The sequence below is a fragment of the Ixodes scapularis genome, unplaced genomic scaffold, assembly GCF_016920785.2.
Source record: "Ixodes scapularis isolate PalLabHiFi unplaced genomic scaffold, ASM1692078v2 PGA_scaffold12__126_contigs__length_90152505, whole genome shotgun sequence".
NCBI classification, from domain to species: Eukaryota; Metazoa; Arthropoda; class Arachnida; order Ixodida; family Ixodidae; genus Ixodes; species Ixodes scapularis.
Window position 1 is genome coordinate 27,369,686 of NW_024609838.1, and position 24,598 is coordinate 27,394,283.

The window sequence follows — 24,598 nt, forward strand, 5'->3', positions numbered from 1 at the left end:
TTTTTATTGTTGTGAGTTTACTAGAACGTTTTGCCATCTACAGCTCCTCCGTTTTATTGACTAAATAAAGCCCAACAAACAATATATGCCATCAAAAACGAGCTTTTAGAGGAAGCACTTGAGTGTCCCTTCAAGGGCAGCATGAAGACATTGGTGCTGCAGCGTATGTCTGGCGACAAAATGATGATACTTCGTAGTTATTACAATGACGCGTGCAAGCAAATACTCAGTCGTTACAACTTTCTCTTTTCAGAAGCGGACACTGGATGGTGCATTGGCGAATGTATGATCACCGCTCCACTTTTGACGAGAAACGCGCTCTCTGATACACTCTTAAGAAATCTGGATGGTCTACTCTCCCGCAAAGCCCTTGAGGGGGCCAATCGCTGCAAGCTACGGAGGGAACTCGGCGAATAACGAAACTAAAAAATCTGTTTGCACCTAAAAAGAAAAAAAAATATATGCTGTGACATTGAGCTTGCTGAATCGCCCTGCTCGGTGTCAAAGCTCGAATTGTTTATTTTTACTTGTACCCATACTTTCAGCGTCGTCATTCGCTCAACCCCTTAAGCAGATCGCGCAGCTACGCGGAGTGCAAGTTCGTCTGCTTCTTTTGCAGGGTTTGCGGTGACGTCATCACGCAAAGTTCTGATTGCCTCCGATTGGAAGGATAGTGGTTAAACCTAAAAGCAAGCATGCCTTGAGGTCTACCCACTATCCTTCAATCAGAGCCAATTAGAGCACGTCGTCTTTCTGACGTCACACCACAACAAATAAAGCAGACGAAATTGCGTTCCGCAATACCTGCTTTGCGGCAATGCGGACCCTGCACATTTCTTAGAGTGTATCATACTTAGTTCATTCCTTGTAGTGCTTTGCCATCAAAACACATTGGTTGCACTTTTCTTCTCTCTCGTCTACGACGGCTTGTTTCAACAAACTCGAAATAATCAAAGCACGAAGTGTACGTATTTCCTTGATACAGATATAATTAAACAAACTCGGGACAGGGGACAACGAACGGATTTTGCACGCGCTCTGAAAGACATGTTCGTCGGATCCCATATCCCGAGTTTCGTTTTATTCTTTCTGTGTCAAGTCAACTTTGCCAACGCGTTCTACGGTTAACTTGGCTTACGAATTTAGATACACGTATTTCCGGACAACAACAGGAGAGATTTAGATACACGAAATACTTGTTCTTAAAATATTTTAATATTATTATTATTATGGAAATATTTGCACTGTCTGTGTGCAGTGTCGGTTGTACTCGATCCAACTAAAATTATCTCGAGCTAGATTCATCTGTTTTCTTAGTTTTTTTTGTTTTTTTTCTCGTTAAAATGCCTCCTTTAATTGTTTTGTTTTTGTTAGTTTCATAACGATGTTTAATAGAGTGTTCGTTGTCCGTGCGTGCAGAACCATTCATGGAAGTGAACGGAGGAAATTTAATAAAAAGATATCGTGGCTGATACAGGAAAACAAAAATAAATATAAATTGCTTATATATAAGTTACAAACGAACGAGGAGATAGAAAAAAAAAAAAGATTAGTTCAGCCTAATTTGCTCGTGGGCAATAAAAGTGCCCTTTCAGAAGCTCCTGCAATCATGCAGCACCGCGATGCACGAAGAAAAACGTTCTTCGGTGGTTAAAAGCGCTAAAAACAACGGATCCGTTGTTTTTAGCGCTTTTAACCTCACATACATGGATCACCAACTAGCCCAAGTGCATACACTTCTATCCTTTGGTGGTTTTCTATTAGGCAGCGTAGGCCAGTAAGAATAACGGGCAGCCTCACGTCCCACTCTGCGTGACCCCTGATTCGCTAAATGAATTAAAAAGGAGGGGGGGGGGGGGGGAGGGATTTGACCTGATTTCAATGGTTTATGCACTCTAAGAAAGTTGGAGCGTGTACTATCCCACAAAGCGCTCGAGAGAGCCGATACATGGACCCTTTTCAAAACTCCATCAAGCAACATTGGAGGCCACCAGTGGTTGAACAAGAAGTTTGTAATTAGATTCGAGTCATCTCTGAACTCTGGCACAGTCCTCGAGTACAATACATGCCCAGAGTGTGTGCTCAAGCAACGGCGCCGACTCCGATAACAAAGCCTTTCGTCGAACCACCCAAATACCAGAGAGAACGCCGGGGAGGTATATGTATACGATACCGGTAAGGTATGTACACGCACTGCACGCACTTGCGTCTGCAGCAGCAACTGTTCGATAGCAAGAAATCTAAAAGAAATGACACTTTGCACGCGTACGTTCCACGACGCATTCTTTTGATCGTATCCTTCGAAGTAATTTTTTAGAGGGAAGACGAGCGCAAGCAGCTCGTGTATATCCACCTTCCAAGTATTTTCTTGGGTGCTTGGGTAATTTAGCAAAATTCTAAAGACAATTGCAAGCATGGTTCTCCGACTGGTGCCCCGTGCGTGTAAGTATACGTGCAGCCTGCGCGTGAACATTTGAAAGCTTGCAATAGACTGTTCCCTAAGTTGCCCAGGCATCAAAGAGAATGCTGGGAACGTATGTACGCGCGCTGCACGCGCTCGCCTTCCTTATAAATAGTATTCACTAGCAGTCAGAGCTGTGTGCGCGACTGCTGAGCGCGTGCTAACGGCGAGCTTCCACAGTTCTTTTTTGCAACGTGCATTTCACACCATCAAGATTGCAGGTCTTAGCAGCCTGTTAATGTGGGTTCGTTCTGAGCATGTGCTTTGAACTGCGCCCTCGAATGTGTCGTCCAGTGAATACCCCCTAAAAGATTAGAAGTAAATAACCAAAATAAAGCGTTTGTTGGACGCGCGTGCGTAGTGCTATTTTTTCAGATTTTTTGCTTTCAAACAGTTACAGCTGCTGACGCCGGCACGCGCAGTGCGTGTACCTACTTTCCCGGCATTCTCGTTGATGCTTGGGTAATTCCGGCAAAAGGTGGTCTATTGCACGGGGTTGTCCGCACGAGCAAAGACATGCCGGCGAACAGTCACCTTGCTTGCAATCGTCTATTGGCTTTGCAATCGCCAGGTGGCGCGAAGGCTGACAAAGTATGCTTAGACCTAGAAGTGAAAACTGCGCTGTGGCACCGAGTATTGTGTTTGACCGTGCTCAACGTAAATTCTTTTTTTATGTTGAAACATTGTTTCTGTATGTTATCAGGTCTATTAAGTCACAGCAAAACTGACCGCATTTATATCTCAACAATCTTTGTGTGTGCGTGTGTGTGCGCGCGCGTGCGTGCGTGCGTGCGTGCCTGTGCGTTTGAATGTGCGTGCGTGCGTGCGTGCGTGCGTGCGCGCGCGCGTGCGTGGGTGCGTGTGCGTGTGCGTGTGTGTGTGTGTGTGTGTGTGTGTGTGTGTGTGTGTGTGTGTGTGCGCGTGTGAAAACCATGAAGGTTTCGAATTTATTGCCAAATGAGATTGTGAATATGGGAACGGTGTCCCAGTTCGAGCATTGCATCACTGCATTGGTGAATGAAAGAGAAGAAAAACACGTAAACCGCTTTTTTATGTAATACATGTGATGATGGATTGTTTTCGATTTCTTTTGCTGTTCCTTCTTGTTGCCTTTTTTGTTTCCTTTTGTTTAGAAAACCAGTATTTAGCGGTTGTCTCTGCTTTTTAAAAGTTTGGAGACCTGTTTGTTGCAGAATTTGGTTTCTTCCGTTCTTGCAAGAAAACCAAAATCAAGAAAGTGTTAAGAGAGGACAAAAACCGTATCTTCAAAAAAGTAAACAGAAGCGCATCGCCGGGCTGGATGCACGCAGGAGTTTTTGGGAGTGTACGTGAGAAGGTTTGAGCGCTTCCTGTAGGAGTTTATAAAGTCCCGATGCGCGGACGACTTTTCTCGACAGTACCTCAACGACCACCGATGCGAAGAAAAGGTGAAAGAGGTGAACAAGAAACTGTGCGAAGTCATTCCAGTCTCCGTGCATCCCTGCATCGTCTGCGACACCGAAACCCCAAGTAAGCTCACGCGCATGTGCTCAAAACGGGCGATGCAACAATTCGTGTACTATCAGTAAACACCACACAGACTTATTCCTCGACATTAATAACCTACGAAACACGGCTTAGTTGTTGTTTTTTCTTCGCGCAGTGGCAAGTTGCAGAAAAAAAATAATAAAAACGAGCACCGTCCACCCCCTCGACTCGCAGTTGGAACAAGCGACAACGTAATCAGGAAGTTTGCGAACGATTATATGCCGCCAATGTTTATTATAGCCACGTGCTATGATTGTTTCATAGCAAAAGTACGGGGCACGCGCTGAGCTGCACTATAGCCTCCTATATACTGACAAAGCCTGGCAGATAGCCACGAGAAGCGGCCGCCGAAATGGAAAAGGTGGAGCGGCAGACAACGGATGAGAGAAGAGCCACGTGACTGGCGCCCCGCTGCGGCGAGACGCCGAAACACACTTCTTTCCTGCAAACAAGCGTGTTTCGGGTGCTCGCTGCTGCAAAGGCTATCCGCTGACGTCCAGGTTCCCCGAGAAATGGCTTTTTATTTGATGCTCAGTGCTACCAGACCCTCGCGCTCCAAATCTGCGACCGGACAGCCTATGGCTCCGTCGTCGAGCTGCCAGGCTTTGTGAGTATAGAGGAGGCTACATGGTTGCACATATTGTTAAGGTTCGGCTCTTTCAGCCGTCTCGGCGGTTGGCCACGAGCCACTGCCCGAATGCACGTCGAGGTGTTGAATAGACCGATCTCGCCAGTATTTGCGCGTCGCTGCAGCTGCCGCGGTGCATTCTGGTACTTGTAGTTCTCTCCGGCTTTCCGGCCGCGTAAATACACGTTGTATATGCCCGGCATTTCGAAATTTTCATATTAGCACAAGACTTGTAATCAGGGGTTTACTGGGGGTTTTCATTGGGTGTCTTCACCCGTTGTGTTGCTAAGGTGCTTCAATAACAGCACCGGGCAAAACGGCATTGGAGTATATGTCTTCCCCCAAAAAAGCAGACCCCGAAAAGAGGTAAACAGAGCGGAACAGAAAGGCTCGAAAAACAGTTTTTTTTAGATTTGTTTAGCAACTTGCTTTCTGATTTATATCAACCCCATGCACATTAGCTAAAGAGTGTAAGATTACGGGGCGCGACACACAGTACGGCGTTGCGAAGTGTTCCGAACGTTGGAATCTTCTTGAGCACACGCTCCGTAATCTGAATCGGGACCTCCAAGCTGTATGCGTCGGCCGGTTTCAATGGACATTTTGCTTGATATATTTTTGTGGTTATAGCTGTTATTGCGAAATGTTTCAAACACAACTGTGCTACAAAAAAACTGGTCAGTCTCCCCTCCCCCCCCCCCCCCCCCTCAAAAACAAAAAAGTAGTGATCCCCGATATGCATTGCCTGAAAAGAAACCATTGTTTCAAAAGCAGTCTTTTTCTTTTCTTTTTGGACTAAAACAAAACGTGGATACGTCGCATAAAGCAATTTATTAGTGCAAACCTTACCGCCAAAAAAAATACCTCACCCGCTTTGTGGTGATTTACACCGCCACAACTTGATTGCGGCAATCGTTACTGGTCCGTTGTGCATTTACACCAATCGAGACCGCCGAAAAAAGCTTCTACCGTCGGGCGACTGTTAGCGTTCGGAGCTTGCGCAAACAAAATAATTTTGAATTGAAATTGTACACAAAAGATCATCTCCACCCAACGTTTTTAAAGTTGGTTTCTACTTCTAGCCTGGTTTCTGGCATGGTTTCTGCTTTTTGATAGATGCGAGCTGTTACGGCGCGTCAGGCATCGTCTTTCTATATAGATCGTTTCTTGTTTGTGTGCAGGCTTCTCCCTGCAGTTGATCTGTACCCTGTCACACAAGCTGTCAGCCAAAATGAAACGACTTGTAGAACACTATCGCTCTCCGAGATATTGCCTTTAACTTTTACTTAATTGTCGACAAGGCATTATGCACAAGCCTGAGCACTACCGAGTTCAGTTTCCCACTGACACACTTGATGCTGTTCCACACCGAGACGATGGTGCCTAGACTTTGCGTCTTCTTTATCATTGAACTAGATGTTCACTTGTTTCCAAGATCATCGAGACGTCCGAGCAGCCGGAATGCTCGAGTAGTGGTGTCGTTCTTTTTCCCGCGACCGCAGTGGCACCACCGCGTGAACGACTCTACAGGCTGTTTCACATGCTGCGATTCTCGTCCGAAATCGGTTAGATTTCTAGTAAATGTGCGATTAAAATCGCAATCGCACTGTCGCAGTGACTTTGCGACTGGTTTCCACTAAATTGATATTTGTTCACAGAGTCGGTGCGATCGCTTTCTCGCCAAGCAATAGCGAGCCTCGCAGCCGTGCGTCACGTGACACTACACACTACGCAGCCCGAAGAGCTTCCAGCCGTTCATTAGCCATCTTTCATCCGTGATAACTGCGTATTCAAAAATAATTTTAAAGACCTCAAAGTCTTTGGTTTAATGCTCGATTATTAGAAATTTCTAGTTACACAATCGATTCGTGAAATATTTGTCTTTATTAAGACGTTGTATTTTAGGCAAAGTCAAACGCGTCGCGTCCGTGTCCGCTGCCACTAACCTTCGGTAGAAGAGCCAACCGCGCTGACAGAAATCGCGGGGTTGTTGGAGCATGTGAAACTAGACCAGGGGTGCACAACTAAAAATTTAGGCGGGCCAAAATTGGTTTATAGAAAACTGTGCGGGCCGCACCTAGTGCAACGTGTTGCACATTTTGGCTGCGGTCAGGATTCCGATATCATGTGTCATCTCATTCGTTGCCGTTGTCAGCACATCTCGCAATGTCATGTCCGTCATGGAAGATCTAGGGCGGTTCTTGTTGAGAGTCATCAGTGAAAGGGTTTGCTCACAAACATAAGCGCTGCCGAAATGTGGCGACAATGTCTAGGCGTGGTCCACCAGGTTTCCGTACTTGTTTTTGTCCAGGTTTTTGTAAAACTCATGCAGCTGAAATTCGAGATCAATAGTCTTCAGCGCCGGTGGACACTGGAGGTCGATAAGCTCCAGTTTCATCGTCGGATCGCAGTCCTCGACCTCCAATCCGACGATGCGACCCCTAACAATCCCGACAAAAAAGGAGAGGGTTGATAGCCTCCGTGGTGAAAGAGGGAAGGTAGCTGTTGAGAGAGCTACAAGTTTTCGCGTTCCGTGTACAGACATGTTGACACAGATCTACACCATGGACAGGGACAGCTGCACATGCTGTTTTATTGTTCTCAGCGGGATTAGTGAAGAGGGAAAATGTGAATTGAGAAATCGTAGTTACTTCGTCGAAGACAGAGAAGCAGGTCAGAGGATTTCACTGCTGCTTGCCAAGCGGAGCGGGCGCTCAATGGATAGAATGGCACAGTAAGGGCATTTCTGTACTGAGCCGGGCCGCGGGCCGTTAGTAAAGCGCTCGCGGGCCGCATGCGGCCCGCGGGCTGTATGTTGTGCACCCCTGTAGTAACTAGACGTTTCGATCGCACGCGCTGCGTCGGCTGTCGCACCGATATTTTTCGCACAGTCACGGGATGTGAAAGAGGCTTAACGTGGCTGCAGATGACGAAGTGATTCCAAGGCGATAAAACGACTGCCACTGTTTCTCTGGGCTTTCTGACGAACTAAGGCATCACAAACAACACAATCTTACAAAGTACACTCATGACAGGAGAATCCAAGCCGATACCAGAGCGTTCCAAACGATCATGTACTATGACGTACGCGCACCGCAACCCGATGCAGGCGGGAAGCCGGAAAGCGATGACTACAAGTAGCACGGCGGCGGCACCACTTCTGAAATCCGCGAGCCAGCGCAGTTCGCTTGGTGAGATTAGGCTATTGTCACTAGCCCAAACTAAATTCTCACGCAGTGCTCGTGTCCACTGATTGAGCCGTATTTAAACATCGTAATAACGGCGATCGCAAAGCTAGATAACGAAATCCTAGGGATCTCATCCTTGACAACGCAGTACGATCCCAGCAACTTCGTCATCAGGTTTTGCGAGGGGGAGACTGAAAGAAAAAAAAAAAGGCCCGCTTTTATCCTCAAAATATCACACGTCGGCTCTAACAAAGCCGGTTTTGACCCCGTTTTGTTGGAGCCGACGCAGCTTTTGCCATAGCAACCCTTGCCTCGGTCGGACTCAACGCAAGTGTGTGAATCGCCCTTTATACTTGGGTCCCACCAGTGCCCGTAAGCCTGTTTAAAGTTATAAACATTGCCATTTTTATTCCATACGCATTTTTTCGACTTAGGCTATAGGTGGCGCAAGCTACCGCCCGCTACAAAGGGTTTAGCCAGCAACATCCATCCATCCATCCATCCACACCAACATACTGTTTAAAAACAAGCCCTCTGTGGTCACACCAGGCGTGGGTACACTGAGCGTGCGCAGAAACCAAATTCGGGAGGAGTGAAGAGTCTGCGCATGCGCAATGCCGACAGCAGCGCCACCGCAGTGGTGTGTGGCGTCAGTGAGTTGAGTTGTTCTGTATAGGTGGTGTTGGGCAAGAGTAGAGTCGGCCATCCCGACACAATAAATATACCCTTTTCAAAATGTGGCACGCCATCTGGTAGCCGCTACGCCAATCATTCGAGTCCGCCAGTGTTATGGCACGCATTCTAAGCATGTATTGGAAACGAGTGCTTTGCGTCATCGTTTTGCGAGGACTCGGATTCAATCACAAGCATTCGTGCTTCCAGAAATGGCAACAGCCATTGTTGCTCGATGGACATTTGTGAAAAGAGTATATTTAATAAGAAACGTCCGTTGAAACTACAGTCTCCTACAGCTTAAAGAGATAACCGCTGGTCGTGGGGAGTGCAAATCGTCTTGTTGTTGATTCAGAGCCAACGAAACAGCAGCAATAACCAATAACAACGCCAAATAACTAATCATGAAGCAGGAGTTGTAAACATTAGATTAGCCACGTCCCGTGTTTTTTAAGGCTTAAAATACTTTTAAAAAATCAGACAACATCCACTTTCCGAGATATGTTTGAAATACCCAGGATCGATCTAAAATGGGCCGTGAAAATTGTCGCCTGCACGTAGCAATTTTAACTTTTCGTCAAAGGGGTATTTCACATGTCGGTTTTATCGTGAAAAATTTACAAAGCGTACCTCCCTTTCTGTGAGAAATAGGGCCAAAAAAGTTGCCAGGGTCAACGGCGGATGGCGAACCAGAAGACCGAGTCGAGTGGCGGGGCGCGTTTCTTCCGACGCTACTCGCGAAGCCACCTTTCGATACGTGGCTCAAATGCGCCCCGCTACTTGACTCGGTCGTCTGCTTCGCCGTTTGCCGTTGACCCTGGCAAGTTTCTTTGCACTATTTTTTACACGAAGAGAGCGTTTTGTAATTTCGCGAGGTAAAATTCACCTGTGAAATACACCTATGTCGAAAAGTTTAGATTGCTGCTCGCAGACGCCGATTTTCATGGCCAACTTCAGAAGGTTTTGCCTGCATCGTCTCGTTTGGCGCGCCGTAACATTTTGTCTGTTAAGAAATAAGTTCCATGTGCGACCGGGTGTGAACAAGATATCGATAATCTCGTTTTTCTGTTTCTTTTTTTACAGGCAGTGTGAGTACTCGCCGCATAACCAAATCTATTTTCGGTTGTTGGCGCTGTGCATTACATTTCGGGTAAAAAAGGTGCGTGCGTGTAGGTCTCTGTATGTTTTTCTTTTTTTTAATATCCAGGCCGTTTCTAGAGTAACGAAGCTCAAGTTTTGATTTGCTCTTTAAACGACAAAGAAAGCTGTTGGTGACAGCTCCAACTACGTTCGAGTGTAATAGGTTAATTGAGGCAAGGTGGCAAAGTTGCAAAACTTGACGCAACACCCCGGTCAAAACATAGAAGGCACACCCTAGAAGAACGTCTGTTTGAGTCGACATTCCCACAGAACGGGGAGACAGCCAAGCACGACGAACCATAGAAGGATTCCAGCGAATGACAAAGCTTGCAATAGGGCTAAATGTGAAAAAAAATGCAATGATTGCAGGGAGACTAATAATAGAGTTTTAAAGTACCGTTTTTCCATATCTGATACGGTACAATGGGCCTTCCGGTACAATAAAAGAAATTAGTGCTGATGAGTATTATAAATTCCGGTGTTACTGCACTATAGCTTCTAGAAGTAAGAAGTCACTACCGCTGCATCCAATGTTTCCTTTTAATGTTTCCTGGTGTGGGTCAGTTTTTCGGAGTCGGAACAACTCTACTACGCTGCGACGAGGAAAGGGTGTCTCTTCTTGTTCCCCTAACTTTTCGTTGGCACGACAACCCAGGCGAGTGAAACGCAGTGCTCTAATAAATCTGTCGCGAGCAGAATAAACGAGTGTACGCGTGCAATGCTACAGCGTGTTTGTTATTAGATGCTTGTAGGTATACCCTGGCTGCGATTCTCCTGGAGAGGGTCCCAGATGCCAAAAAGCTAATATTCTGAAATAAATGTAAGGGCGCAAACGAGCTGGTGTACATCAAGCATGATATAAAAAAACGATACTGCAGGTAACGACACACACACTCAAAAGTCTCAAATTGAGACTTTAGAGTGTGTTTGTCGTTAACTGCACTCTCGGGTTCATTTTTAATCATGTTTAATATTCTGAACTTCTTGTTAGGTCATCTTCTTTTAGAACTATGTGCACTCTTTGATTCAAAGAAACATCTAGAACCATGAAACAGGCAGCATCGGCCGCAGCGGCACTCTATTACTGATGAGAAGTAGCGACTCTCACCCAACTTTCCGATAATTCAGTTCTAACCTCGTGCATATGAGGACTGGCCAATTCATCGATTAACCTGCGGACTATTCGAGCAATGATTTAATCACCATTAAATGTTTAGCTATTTAATCGAAACAGTCGGCTCAGAAAACAAAGTAAAAAGAATATATCTGCTTTATTATTTCTGACGACCGTATTTCTTTTACGGATCCCGTCTTTCACACTTACCTACTTCAGCACTATTTTGATCGTCATCGAGAGTGATCATAGTGTTCAGAAAATTACTTCAAAATGGCTCCAATTTTAAAAACGCTTCCTGTGTTTACGTTTATGAAGGAGTGATAACACCAAGTTTCAAATGGGGCTGCATTATGACATTTATAACATAGTAATAATAGTAAAATCATCTGTAGTTTTTCATCTTTTACATAATATGCCTGAGATCAATCAAGAAACGAATTAATTATTCAATTAGTCAATTAAATGGTATCAATCATGCACTTCTGTAACCTTTTTGTAATCAACTCTCAGCTTCAATCAGCATTCCTTATGTTACGTGACCGTGCGAGACAATAAATATGTGTAGGAATCGCGGTTCTACAAACAAAATTGCAAAAGTTGCAGAAGTATCCAACCCAATATTTCTCGCTTTGCTTAATTTAACGACACAACTCAACCCATAGCCGCAGATGCCACAAATAGACTTCAGTTGCCGACGCCACGGTATCCGCACTTCTGGACGTTTACAATTTTGGGCCACACGTTGGCGACACAGTTCAATCTCGAGACAAATATATGGCAAGAATTCAGACGAGGGACAGCTGTACGGTTAGAAAGAGACTCGTTGATCACAAGCAATTATAAATAAAAAACCGTGAACGCAGAAACATATACATGGTCAGAAGGAAAAAAAAAACAGACCGCAAAATTACAATATTGGAGAATAATTTCAGTTTACAAGTTCAATGTAGAAGAACTCTGGCCGCAAATTAGTGGAAAGGTCATAGGGACGTTGAGAGGGGTGGGAGGAGCCCAGATTGCACAGCTCATCGAGCCCACTCCTTTTATTTATTTATTTTAGAGCGCAGCTCTTAGGGGCCCGTTCCCGGCTTGAGCGGCGTCGCCGTCGGCGTCGGCGTCGCCGTCGCCGTCGCCGTCGCCGTCGCCGTCGCCGTCGGCGTAACCGCAACCCTTGTAATTCTCGTGAGGGTTACGAGGGTTACGAGGGTTAATCTCATGAGGGTTACCCTCACGAGGATCACGAGGGCCACGAGGGTAACTAACCCTCGTAACCCTCGTAACCCTCGTAACCCTCACGAGGGTTACGAGGGTTACGAGGGTTACAAGGGTTAGTTACCCTTGTAACCCTCGTGAGGGTTACAAGGGTAACTAACCCTCGCGAGGGTTACTTACCCTTGTAACCCTCACGAGGGTTACGAGGGTTAGTAACCCTCGTGAGGGTAACCCTCGTGAAGGTAACCCTTTTGAGGGTTACGAGGGTTAGTAACCCTCGTGAGGGTAACCTTCACGAGGGTTACCCTCACGAGGGTGACGAGGGTTATGAGAGTTACCCTCACGAGGGTTACTCACCCTCGTAACCCTCACGAGGGTTACGAGGGTTAGTTACCCTCACGAGGGTCACGAGGGTTATGAGAGTTACCCTTACGAGGGTCACGAGAGTTACCCTCACGAGGGTCACGAGAGTTGCCCTCGCAAGGGTTACCCTCACGAGGGTCACGATGGTTACCCAGGTCGTGACCCCCCCTGGGGTCACGTGACCTGGGGATACCCCCCGAGGTCACGTGACCCCCCGTTGACGTCATAGGCACTGATGACGTCGTCAGTGACGTCACTGATGACGTCGCCGGCATCCGCATCGTCATCGTCATCATCACTGGTGACGTCATTAGTGACGTCACTGATGACGTCACCGGCATCCGCATCGTCATCATCATCACTGATGGCGTCATCAGTGACGCTACTGATGACGTCATCGGTATCGTCACGTGGCCCCAGGTCACGTGACCCCCCCGACGTCACGTGACGCCCCAAGGTCACGTGACTCCCACAAGGTCACGTGACCCACAAGGTCACGTGACCCCCAAGGTCACGTGACCCCCCCGCCCCCCGAGGTCACTTGACCCACCCCCCAGTACCCTTCCCTCCTCCTCCTCAAGAGCTGCGCTCTAATTCGGCGTTACAGGGAGTTGTAAACGGCTTTCATTTTTTGTCTGGGAATTTATGGTTATCTATAGCCTGACGAAGCTAAGGTATATAGGGTAAAGCCAAACTTGACCTTCTTTGGCCTGTGTGTGGCTACCTTTGTCCTCAATGACCAAACAAGTGCCAAAGGTACACGCTTCACTGTCTGGCAGTTCGGCTGTCATCTGGCAACTTATTCCTGCCTCAATCACCGAACAAACGCCAAAGTAAGGCTTCACTTCTGGTTGTGCGTCTTAATACGTCGACTTTAGCCAAAATTGCCCAGAAAGTGCCAGAATTAGGCTTCACAGCAGGTTCCTCAGTTGCTATTTGTCATTCTTGGGCGAAGTCCAGCACCTTAAGAATTATCTAGAGAGCCCCCCCCCCCCCCCCCCCCAAAAAAAAAAAAAAGAAAAAGCATAGAGAAGCATACTAAGAAAACGTAATTTGGCACTAACTAATGCATTGAAGCATAACTGTATTAGGCCCAAGCGATTGCCAAACTCGGGTCAAGTTGGGAGTTTCTCTGGCACGCTGCTTGGGAGCACTTCGATCTTGAGGTCTTTGGTGCTAGCGGAATTTTCAGCCTCAGCGGGAGGCTCCGTTTCTGCTTGGCGCCAAATCGGATGACAGTTTTAAGTCCCTGCTCCCAACGAGGCAGTTCTCGCGCGGATAGGTGTCCCGGCCCATCGGGAAGCAGGAGATGTGGTTAAGCCTCTTGGGAGACCTGGCCGAGAACGGAGGCCCAACGCCTTCATGGTGCCCGCCCTAGCTGTTGCAGATGTTGTTTCCGAAACGCATTTTGGCACAACATAAAATAGAGGATTGGCCAAGAATTTCAATAGTTAGATAACGTAATATCTCATGTGAATTTTAAATACCCAAGTCTTCCCTCTCCCTTCTTTCTTCTTCTCACGCGTGCTTTCTTTTCTTTCTTTTGGGATCGGCCAGAAAATTCCCTACGATGACCAGTCGAAAGAAATATATAGCCAGATGGTAAGTTGACGACATCAGTACTTTGAGACATTTTTAACGAATTATATTTCCTCATTTAGAAAAGATCGACGCTTTTTTTTTTTTTAACGGCGCGGATTTGCCAAAAGTTTTTTAACCAAAGATTTCGTAATGCATGAGGATATTAAAGCTGGAAAAATGACGAAGTGTTTCCATTCCGAAGCGCCATTTCGCCTTTCTTTACTATTTTGGTAAATAATTACGTGAAATTGAGCCCTCCGCTACTGAAGTCACCGTTCATCGACTTCGACCCCGGCATGGCCTCTGGAGACGGGGGCCAATCGCCCGCACAACTGCAGACGGTGTCTACCAGTGAATCGACCCATTCAGCGGTGGCATTCCAGGGGCTAGCCGAACGACCTAAAAACGAAAATGTGCATCGACTGCCTGACCTCTGAGCAGCGTTTTCCCAGCTTTACGGACACTGATAATGCGACTTCAGCGGACGCCGAACGCTACGATGAAGCTATAAAAGAAAGCAAAGAAACAATGTCGTCAAGCCAAGAGTGTGTCTTCGAACAGTACAATCATATCCGTTGAGGCCCGACCCTCGACTCTGACTGTTATCTTCAAGCTATTAGATGAGACGAAACAGATTACCAAATTAAAACCTGACAGAGCTACTTGAGTCCAAAGCACCCGCCTCCACAATTCAAATCCGCTCGAACTACCGAATTAACCTGATCTCTGTCGATGTACCAAAATGCTGAAAAACATTAATCTCTTCTGAAAGTAATATCTCTGCTGGAAATCGCTGTCAAATTCTTTGAGCTCCGTTCCCAAGCCCAAGCAACCGAAGTCATCAAAGGAGTTGACACCAACATTGACACTTCCGAGATACATGAAGAGTTAAAGACCGACAACGTCACATTCATTACATCTGTTCTTCGGGTGGGTACGTCTAGCACAGTAGTCATAACTGCCTCTTCATCGAGACTTTCTGGGTACGTTTTTCTCGGTTTAGTACGGCACAAAGTAGGATCATTCGAGGAAACACCGATCCAATACCATATGTGCTGCAGTTTTGAACACATCAAATATACTTTCCGGAATTCTCCAGCGATCTCCCTGCTATAATTGTGGCGAGGCACACAAAGCGGCATCACATCAGTGCACGAAATGGAAACATGAACTGGAAATACGTCGACTACGACAACAAGACAAGTTGGACCACAAAATAGCTTAATGGACAGCCAACAATACTCTTGAGCAAGGTCTGACCAGCGAACACTTTCCTCCGCTAAGTACGCGAAACCCTCAACATGCAAGTTCAAACAAAAGTTATGCTGGCAGCAATGACAAGGGCACAACAGCTTCCAGGGTGGACAAAGCCACACCTCAGCAGAGAACCTCAGATATTGCACCTGAAACTCAAAATTAGGCTAAGGATAAGAGGCAGAGCCCCCCAGAGAGCAAAATGGTAAACGCATGAAAGAATGGCGGGGAAGGCCTTACAGAGACACGCCGGCGGAAACGTCCGGAAAGGAACAAATCAAAACAACAGTCAACGTCTGCAACAGACACAACTTGGTTCCGGCAAGCGTCATTTAGTATCTGGTCAGCCCTCATCTTGACTGCGGAGAGGTTCCTCGTCTAGTGCACATCTGCAGTGGCCCGTTTGGCTCTGCAAGCATTAGGATATATGCTTCCGTTTTTAATTAACTTAGTAACTTCAAATAAGCAAATAACAGCAACCACAGCACACAAAATATGTGCGACGCCTCCTTAGAATGACTGATGAACGACTGAACGCTATTCCAACAAAATGCAAGGGGCCTCCCATGACGCATGTCAAATTTTGGACAATTAACCTATCAAAATTACTTTTCCGTCATCGCATCACTGAAACGTGCAGGCTTTCAGAATACGAAATATTTACATCTTTGTGGTCAAATCGACCTAGTGGAGTTATGCACGCAATACGCAAGGACCTGACATATGTCGATGTTCAAAGTCCCCCTCATAAAAATAATGGATACGTAGGCGTAACAGTTAAAAAAAGCAGCAGTTCCTTTTTAATCATAGCAGCATACATATCACCACGTGCAAAGTTTAATGATGCTCACTTTGAAACAGTAATTAATAGCTGCACTCCTCCCTTTATCGTGTCCGGCGACTTCAACGCTCATCATCCAACCTGGGGTTGCTCTTACATAAACAATTGTGGCGGGAGACTATTGGAATTATCAAACCTGCACAGCCTGAATATCTTAAACGAAGGGAGCCTGGCTCATCTACAAAAGCAGCTGCTTTGACCTCACACTCGTCTCTCATGAACTTATGACGTATAGTCTCTTGATATAGAAACATGTGGCAGTGACCATATTCTAACTTACACCATCCCGAAGGGATTTTCAGGCTGGAAGTCTCACAATATCATCCGTCTTAAAAACTGGCAAACATACCAAACCCCAATGCAGACATTTTGCGAATTTTCTACACGCTTGTGAAACTTCAGTGCTGCTCTTGTCGTTGCGGCAAAAGGTGACACTAAAAATAACAATCTTCCTGGAACCCGAACCGCCAGTGATGGGGAACACGAACGTTTATGAGCAATATGTCGTCGTTCGGAAAGAAAGTACAGAAGAACCAAGGATTTAAGAGATCTACGTGAATCTCGAGGAACACAGAAAAAAGTAAGTCGACATCTTCAGAAACTGCCAAGAATTAAATAGAGAACAAATTGGGCAAAACTGGACCCAATGAAACCACTTACGGGAGTCTGGAGCATTGCACGTAGACAACGAGCACCCCAACAGCAACGATACCCGTCCCGCGCTATATTCTGCAGGTACATTACCCAACACCAAGTGGGCTGACTCACCGCCCGGTCTCGTGCACGGAAATATATCAACGTCCTTCGACGACAGATTGAATCTGCCCTTAGGGAGGATGAGCTTCACGCTGCTCTGGCAATGGTGAAGCGGACCAAGCCTCCGGGACCTGACGGCATAACCTACAACGCCCTCGCCAACCCGTGTCCCACGGTCACTTGATTTCTTCAACAGTTCCTGGAAGATGGTTCAAAACACCACACCATGGAAGGCTGGGCGCATCTTACTCATTTTAAAACCAGAAAAATCTTCCTATGTAGTTGTTTATTACAGTCCAACAGCTCCATTGAGCGTCATTGGAAAGCTAATGGAGAGTATAACAAATTTCCGCCTTGAATTGTACCTGGAAAATAACGACAGCTATCCGAAACAAGTGTCTGGTTTTCGACGTGCTATAAGTTCCGTGGACAGTGTTATCAACCTCGTCACGTTCGTGGAACAGCGCAAGGTCCAGCGACGGATAACGACCGCTGTTTACCTTGATGCGAAGGGTGCGCATGACAACGTCACTCACGAGGCCATTCTCAATGCGCTGGAAGAACTTGGCATTGGAGGGAACTTGTACGCTTCGTTAGTGAGTTACCTGACGAACAGATTTTTTTACACATCAACCATTGAGAGAAATCAAATACAGATACTCACATTTTCGCAAGAGGAGTACCACAGGGCGGTACCCAATTTTGTTTCATGTGCACGGTACTTATTAATCTTGTCCGGGCATTGCCGAGCACGGCGCACGGATCTATTTATGCCGACGATATTTGTATCTGGTCGACCGGTATTACACGTCCAGAGATACGGGAAAGACTCACGAGCGCTTTTAAAGTAATTCCTAAATGTCTAGTGGAAGGTGGACTTGAGATATCAGCTTCCAAGTCAGCTGCGATCAGTGGCGTACCAACTTGTTTTTGAGTGGGGGGGGGAGGGGAGGCAAACCAGACCCCCCCCCCCCTCCCCAAGGCCGGTGAGCGGTGCCCTTGGTGTCCCTTGGGCGCCGCCGGCCAATGTTTGCCCTGCCCAGTGGCGACTGTTTCAGGGGGGGGGGGGGGGGGGGGGGGGGGGGGGGCAGAGCACATGCCTTACACCCGATCTCTGGGGACTGGGGGGGGGGGGGGGGGGCAAGCGCCCCCTTGCCCCGCCGGTTGGTACGCCCGTGGTTGCGATTGCATTTTCTCGCAAGTGCATGGACCGATACCCTAATACCATAAGGGGAGAAAAAATTCCGTACGTCCGAAAGCATACATTTCTTTGAGTAAACTTTAACCGTAACTTAACGTGTACCCCTTATGTATCACAACTAAAATGTAAGCTGACGTCCATAGTGCATCTCATGCGTGTCATTAGTGGCACAACATGGGGCGCAACTGTAGGGTGGCTACAGCGGCTATTCGAGGCCTTCTTTCTTGGTCTTCTCAGATACAGCCTATCAGTTCTCAACAATACCTGCATCACAGATCTTCGAGTTCTCCAAAGCATAGAGGTGCAAGCAATTCGAATGTGTCTGGGGTTACCCCGATCAGCTTCGACATCCGGACCGATTGCGGAGCCACGCAGGCTCCCAAACGTAAAAGACATGGTACAAGAGACCTTGCGACTACATTTAAGATACCTGAAAATACACCCCAGACACCACTTGGCCACGTTGCATTAAGTAGACCGAAATCCAGTTCCTTCAAAGTCCCAACTAAGCGCAATAGTGTTCTAGATGACTTCGTTCCTCCCTCGGAGGAGGATATACTACCATAAACTTTCTTGGCTCCACAAGTGGCACTGCACATCAAAGACGTATCCAAGAACGCATCGACTCCATCCCCTGTCCTGAAACATCTGACATTATGAGTGATCAATAAAACATGTGGTTTGACAACGCATGTGTGTACCGATGGGTCCTCATCGGAGGCAAGCTCTGGAGTTGGAATTATGGTGCCTTCCTACAGCCATTCCATCAGTCTCAAGATCAGACAAAAACCGACATCAACTGCCTTCGAATTAACGGCCACAAGAAAGGCAATAAAATATAACGTCCCAAACACCACAACGCTGGACAATATTCAGTGATTCGAGGCCGACACTAGAAATATTGCAGTCATTTATGAAGCACAGGGAGTATGAACTACTTGAGTACCCGATCTGTTGTATCTGCCGCGAAGCACACCAAAAGGGTAATCAAATATATCTTCAGTGTATACCAGGTCACCGGGGTGTCGCCGGAAATGAGGCAGCAGATAGCACCGCAAAATCAGCTAACAGGGGCAATAAAATAGATATATTGTCACGGGTGGTGACCAAAAGAAAACAGAAAAATGAACAAGAAGAAATAAACGTTTAATGTGGCGAACTTGTGCCAAAAATAAAAGGGTACAAAAGAAAACAGCAGAGCGTCGCGGGCGTCGATGTCGGCGAAACCGCAGGATCGAGCGCAGAGGCGAGACTGACTCGACAAGGTCGCGGGCGGCCTCTTATCTAGAATGAGTCACTATCTCGAAGATTCGGCGGGGAACGTTCGAGCGTAGCGCGCTTGGGGCGAGAATGAACACGCACTTTCTAGAACAACAAAAACGATAGAAGTTATGTTCGCAGCAAGAACAAACGAGAACCCTCTGCAAGTCTGCGCGCGGCATTATCCCCCCCTTTAAAAGCGCATCGTCCCGATGCAGCACAAACCGGAAACAAAGCAAACAGAAATAACGGTAAACTAAAGAGTCATTTGGAACACATAAGGTCCACAGTCCTATCGAGCGTAGTACGGCTTCATGCGCACGACGTGGACGACTTCCGGTCTTGGAGGGCGGCGTGATGAAGTCCGTGTTCCATCGGGCATCACCTCGTACTTCAGATCCCCGAGTCGACGAAGCACTTTGTAGGGTCCAAAGTAGCGCTTCAGCAGTTTCTCGCTGAGACCACGGCGGCGGATCGGTGTCCAGACCCACACCCTGTCTCCCGGCTGGAAGTGGACGTCCCGGCGACGAAGGTTGTAGCGGCCAGTGTCGATACGTTGTTGGGCTTGAATTCGGAGTCTGGCGAGCTGACGGACTTCTTCTGCCCGTTGGGCAACCACCTGGGCGTCGTCGCTTCCGTCGACAGCCGGTTCGTGGGGTAACATTGCATCCAGCATTGTCGTCACTTTGCGACCATGAACCAGTTGAAAGGGTGTAACCCCGGTGGTTTCTTGCACGGCCGTATTGTAGGCAAAGGTGACGTACGGCAACACCTCGTCCCATGTCTTGTGCTCCACGTCGACGTACATGGAAATCATGTCGGCGATGGTCTTGTTGAGTCTTTCCGTCAGCCCGTGGGTCTTAGGGTGGTACGCCGTGGTGCGACGATGGCTGGTGTGGCTGAGACGAAGGACTTCTTGTGTCAGTTGGGCCATGAACGAGGATCCACGGTCTGAGATCAGGACTTCGGGAGCGCCGTGCCGGAGGACGATGGATTTAATGAAAAACTTGGCAACTTCCACAGCAGTTCCGGAAGGAAGGGCTTTCGTTTCGGCGTACCGCGTGAGATAATCTGTGGCGACGATGATCCAGCGATTTCCCGACGTCGACGGTGGAAAAGGGCCAAGTAGATCCATTCCGATCTGTTGGAAGGGTGCCGTTGGCGGAGGAATTGACTGCAGGGGTCCGGCCGGCCTCGTTGGAGGTTTCTTTCGTCGCTGGCATTCATGGCATGATCGTGTGTATAGGTGGACCGTTTTGGGGAGCTTGGGCCAGTAATACTTTTCACGAATACGGGCCAGTGTCCGGCTGTAACCGAGGTGTCCGGACGTCGGGTCGTCGTGACAGGCTTGGAAGATCTCCTCTCGAAGGTCGGTCGGGATCACCAGCAGCCACATCGAGTTGTTGTTGCCGAAGTTCTCTTTGTAGAGAACTCCTTGTCTAATGGCGAAGGTCGGCAGGGCTCGTGAAAAAACACGTGGTATGGCACTCCCACGCCCTTCCAGGTGCTCTATTAGTGCGCGCAGCTCAGGATCGTCTCGTTGACGTCGGGCCATGTCGTCGGTGTTCACTGCGCCCAGGAAACACTCGTCGTTATCGTCGTCGCTGCTGTCGGAAGGTGTTTCGATGGGAGCTCTGGACAGGCAGTCGGCGTCGCTGTGCTTCCGGCCTGACTTGTAGACTACGGTCATGTTGAACTCTTGTAGTCGGAGACTCCATCGCGCAAGGCGTCCTGACGGGTCCTTGATGTTCGCAAGCCAGCAGAGCGAATGGTGGTCCGTGACTACGCGGAACGGGCTTCCGTATAAATACGGACGAAACTTCGTGATCGCCCAGACGACCGCAAGGCATTCTTTTTCAGTCGTGGAGTAATTTCGCTCCGCCTTGGACAATGTCCGACTTGCGTAGGCGATGACTCGTTCGGTGCCCTCTTGTACTTGAACCAGTACCGCGCCAAGTCCTGCGTTACTTGCGTCCGTGTGAATCTCGGTTTCCGCATCCTGGTCGAAATGTCCAAGGACAGGAGGAGTCTGCAGTCGTCGCTTTAGCTCGTCGAATGCCTGCTGCTGCTCCTCGCCCCATTCGAACTTCTCGGAGTCCTTCGTGAGGTTTGTGAGCGGTGCGGAAAGTTTTGCGAAATCTCGAACGAAGCGCCGATAATAGGCACATAGCCCAAGGAACCTTCGCACGGCCTTCTTGTCTCTTGGTGCTGGAAATGCTGCGACGGCGCGAGTCTTCTCTGGGTCTGGACGAATGCCTTCGTTACTAACCACGTGACCTAGGAACTTCAGTTCGTCATAGGCGAACCGACACTTTGACGGCTTGAGGGTGAGTCCGGCGGTCCGTATGGCGTGGAGAACAGCTCGGAGTCGTCGCAAGTGCTCGTCGAAGTCGCCGGAAAACACTACGACGTCGTCGAGGTAGACGAGACAGCTCTGCCACTTCAGTCCTGCCAGTACGGTGTCCATGACACGCTGGAAAGTTGCTGGCGCCGTGCATAGTCCGAAGGGCATCACCTTAAACTCGTACAGCCCATCCGGTGTGACAAAGGCTGTCTTCTCTCGGTCCCGTTCGTCGACCTCGATTTGCCAGTAGCCGCTCTTCAGGTCCATCGATGAAAAGTATCGAGAGTGGCGCAGCCGGTCTAGAGTGTCGTCTGTTACATCGAGTCGGTTCACAGGAGACCACTGGTCAAATCGGTTTAATCACTTCGGAGCCCGGCGTTCGTCTGCCCGCGCACCCCGAGCCTCGAGCGCTCGGTGCCCACGCTCCTCGAGTGGCCTCGAGCTGATAAGCGCCAGTCTGTCAGACAGTACATAACACCTCCTCCAACTAGTTGTGGTACCCGTAGCGTTGCAGAGGTCGTCGGGTTCGGGTGGGCCGGGGGGTACCTGAAGCGGGATTAGTGCCGGCCGTCGAAGGCGCTGACACTGGTTCCTGAGGAGAAGTCATTGGCTTGTCGCCAGCTCCCGGATGCGATCTGGTTGGTTGGGCCTGGCTGTCAGAGCTGTGTGATGGTGGCTGCGTTGAAGCTGAGCTGTCAATCTCGATGTCCCAGACCGGAGGCCACGTGTCCGCTTTTTCTCGCACCTCGGTGTTTGTCCATCGCTTCCGTATATGGTTGCGATGACGGCGCACCAATCCTTGAGCAGTGCGGACCATCCATGAACGTAGGCCCATTCGACGTTCGACAACTCCAGTAATCCAACCTTGACTGCTTGGAAACTTCTTCGTCCAAACTGCCTGTCCCACGCTCAGCTCATGCGGGTCCGAGGAACCGGTCGTTATTTCAGGTTCTTCAGAAAGGGTAGAAGAATCGGCTGCCCTCACAGGTTTTTCAAACACAACACACTTTAGTCGTTCTAAAGCTTGTCAAAACGCCGAAATTGCAGTTGGCAGATAATTTCTTCAAAGCAGCCACATAGGTAGCGATTGACTCGCCGGGCTGCTGATCGCGGCGTTGGAATTTGCTTCGGCTGAACAGTTCCGAAGGCCGTGGGTCGTAATGCTGCTGGAGCAAGGACATGATGCTTTCAAAGCTCACCTCTCCTGGCTTATTCGGGGCCGTTAGGGCTTGTACGGTCTCGTAGGTTTCCGCACCGCACAGGGTCAGTAGCAGAGCTCTCTTTTTCCCGGGGTCCGTGATCTCGTTTGCTTGGAAGAAGAAATCCAAGCGCTCCGACCAGGCTGTCCATCCTGTTCCTTGAAACTCCTCGAGCTTACCCTGTGTCGTGGTCATGCTTGAACAACCGAGAACGTTGCCGGTTTAAGTTGTCGTCCGCCTCGTCGCCAATGTTACATCGAGTCGGTTCACAGGAGACCACTGGTCAAATCGGTTTAATCACTTCGGAGCCCGGCGTTCGTCTGCCCGCGCACCCCGAGCCTCGAGCGCTCGGTGCCCACGCTCCTCGAGTGGCCTCGAGCTGATAAGCGCCAGTCTGTCAGACAGTACATAACATCGTCGATGCGGGGGAGTGGGTAGACGTCTTTCTTCGTAACCGTGTTGAGCTGCCGGTAGTCCACGCAGAACCAAAGAGTTCCGTCCTTCTTCTTAACCAGCACGACTGGAGAGGCCCATGAACTGTTGGAAGGTTGGATTATGTCGTCATTCAGCATCTCTTGAACTTGCTGATGGATCACCTCCCTTTCCTTAGCGGAGACTCTGTACGGCGATCGATGCACAGGGCGCGCGTCGTCCTCGGTAACGATGCGGTGCTTGGAAACTGCGGTCTGGCGCACCTTCGACGACGTCGCAAAGCAGTCGCGGTATTCGGCGAGGAGGTTAACCAACTGACGCCGTTTAGTGTCCCGAAGCTTAGGGTCAATGTCGAGCTGTGTTGGCGACGTACTCTCTTGCTGGGGCGGCGAGGATTCGTCAGTAATCGCGGTGATTTCGGCGGGGTCTCGGAGTTTCTCGACGTGGCCCACGGCTGCACCTTTTGTGAGGTGTTGCGTTTCGTTTCGGAAGTTCGTCACGAGGGCCACAGTCCGCCCATCCTGAAGTTCAGCTACTTCCCTTGCGACGCCTATGCCTCTTCCCAGGAGCAATCGGAGGCTTCCCTCGAGAAGAACTTCGCCACGGGAAGCTTCATCGATCCCGACAAGTACGAAAACACTCGACCGCGGTGGTAGGTTTACGTGGTTTGCGAGGACTCGGACCGTGGGTGACGTCGCTTGGGGTTCTTGCGCTGGTGGAGCAGGTTTTCGTAGCGTCAGCCGGTTTGTTCCGAGGTCGATGACGGCGCCATACTCGCAGAGAAAGTCCATTCCGAGAATAACGTCCCTCGAACAGTCTTGCAGTAGCGGACACGTCTCGCCGTGAATCTCGACGCGAGCAGTGCACCTTCCGACGGGCGTGATGAGATGTCCTCCTGCGGTTCGTATTTGGGGTCCATCCCACGGCGTCATGACTTTGCGAAGGCGGCGGGAGAGCCTTCCACTCAAGACCGAGTAGTCTGCTCCGGTGTCCACGAGTGCTGATGCGTCGTAGCCGTCAATGACGACATTCAGGTTATTGGACACCGCTGCAAGGGCGTCGTTTCGGTCTCTGGTAGCGTTCGAGTGGGGGCCCCCCGACGTTCGTGGAGGATCTTGGCGTCGGTCGTCTTCGGCAACTCCACCTCCAGGGGTTGCCGCGCCTAGTTTCCCCGGCGTGGAGCGAGGGGCGACAGGCTTTCACGTCGGGGTCGGTGCATCGGCGAAGCTGGACGTCGTGGCGAAGGTGACCGGAACTCTCGGCGGAACGCAGGCTCGGGGGACTGAGGTCGTCGCAGGTACTCGTCGATTTCCCGAAGGCGTTCACCATAACGGGGTCGCGGGTCGTTCGGGTGGAACCCGCGCAGCCCGAGTCGTCGGTATGGGCATCGGCGGTACACATGGTCAGCTTCCCCGCAGTGGT